Source organism: Poecilia latipinna, unplaced genomic scaffold (genome assembly GCF_001443285.1).
Source record: "Poecilia latipinna isolate Pla-1442-1.1 unplaced genomic scaffold, P_latipinna-1.0 Scaffold5833, whole genome shotgun sequence".
NCBI classification, from domain to species: Eukaryota; Metazoa; Chordata; class Actinopteri; order Cyprinodontiformes; family Poeciliidae; genus Poecilia; species Poecilia latipinna.
Genome location: NW_015118449.1, coordinates 6,465 through 7,828, shown reverse-complemented (window position 1 = coordinate 7,828; position 1,364 = coordinate 6,465). Strand labels below are relative to the sequence as shown.

The following is a 1,364-nucleotide window of genomic DNA, read 5'->3' as shown; positions in this document are numbered from 1 at the left end:
TAATCTAAACACTAATAAACCATCAGATCAATCTGATCTCTGATCAATCCTCCCTCTGAATCCTTCCATTGTTCTCCATCAGAGCCAAAGCTCCTCAGGTAGCTGCTCACCTGGATGCAGCTACTGATGGACCTGATTGTCTCCACACCTGATCACCTTCAATAATCAAACCTGTTGATTATTTTTAATCACCAGGTTGGAGTTAATCTGCTGATCCAACCTGTTTTCTCTTTTATTGAGAATGAAATTACTCCATAGATGCATTCAGAGCGATGAGTTACATCTTTATGAGACAAAAACTGAGGAAAAGTATTATTTACGTTCTAGTGAGGTTTTCACATCCTTTAACTTTTATTTTCTTTATTTTGTGTGTGTTTTAGCTTATTGTCTGAGGATAAATATAGTTCAGTTTCATCATTTATGTTTAAGCAATAAAATATTAAAATCATGAAAAACATGGAGTTTGATGCTTCTTGGTCTAAATAACTGAATGTCGTCAGATTTCAGTATTTAGTGAGTTTTGACTCTTTGTGGTTTGATATTGTCCACAGAAAAAGTTTTTGTGGCTGCTTCACATTTTCACGCCAGTGAAAAAGTGTCGGTATATTTATGCAAACCTTGACGCAAAGTTAATTTTTATACATGTCGCATAAAATATGGGACCAGACATTTTTTGTTCACACGATTTATGAGGCTCCAGAACACAAACTGCTACAGAGAAGCAGAAGGTTAAAGTTCTGGATCATCAACCTGGATCACATGGGCCCAGTATATAGACTGGTCCCAGTGTTCCCAGTGTATAGACGGGTCCCAGTGTTCCCAGTATATAGACCGGTCCCAGTGTTCCCAGTATATAGACCGGTCCCAGTGTTCCCAGCATATAGACCGGTCCCAGTGTTCCCAGCATATAAATTGGTCCCAGTGTTCTCAGTATATAAATTGGTCCCAGTGTTCCCAGTATATAGACTGGTCCCAGTGTTCCCAGTATATAAACTGGGCCCAGTGTTCCCAGTATATAGACTGGTCCCAGTGTTCCCAGTATATAGACTGGTCCCAGTAAAGAAGTTTCCTCTCTCAGTGGGTTTATCTCTCTAAAGTTCTGGTTGTTTCTGTTTCCATGGATCGTTTCCATCCATCTCTGACTCACTGAAGCCTCATTAAAACTCCTCTGATTGGCTGACATTCCTCATGTCTACTCAGCTTTAAGTTGGCAGAAAAATTAAGTTTCTTTTTATTTATTTGCTGAAGATAAACAAGTTAATATTAAATAAATCTGTGTGGAGTCACATGAATCAGTTAGAAACTGGTTTCTTACTCTGATGGTTCTGGTTCAGTACTGAAGACTGGAGGTTCTCCTTTGGACC

The 1,364-nt window shown here is 39.1% G+C and overlaps 1 long non-coding RNA gene across 1 annotated transcript in view; it reads right to left on the bottom strand.

Moving 5' to 3' along the window:
* Window positions 1–36: 36 nt before the first annotated feature.
* LOC106943752 (uncharacterized) overlaps window positions 37–1,364 on the bottom strand; it is a 7,289-nt gene continuing 5,961 nt past the window's right edge. Inside the window, exon 3 of the long non-coding RNA XR_001424003.1 lies at window positions 37–49. This is a non-coding gene — a long non-coding RNA (uncharacterized LOC106943752). The remainder of the gene's footprint in view (window positions 50–1,364) is intronic.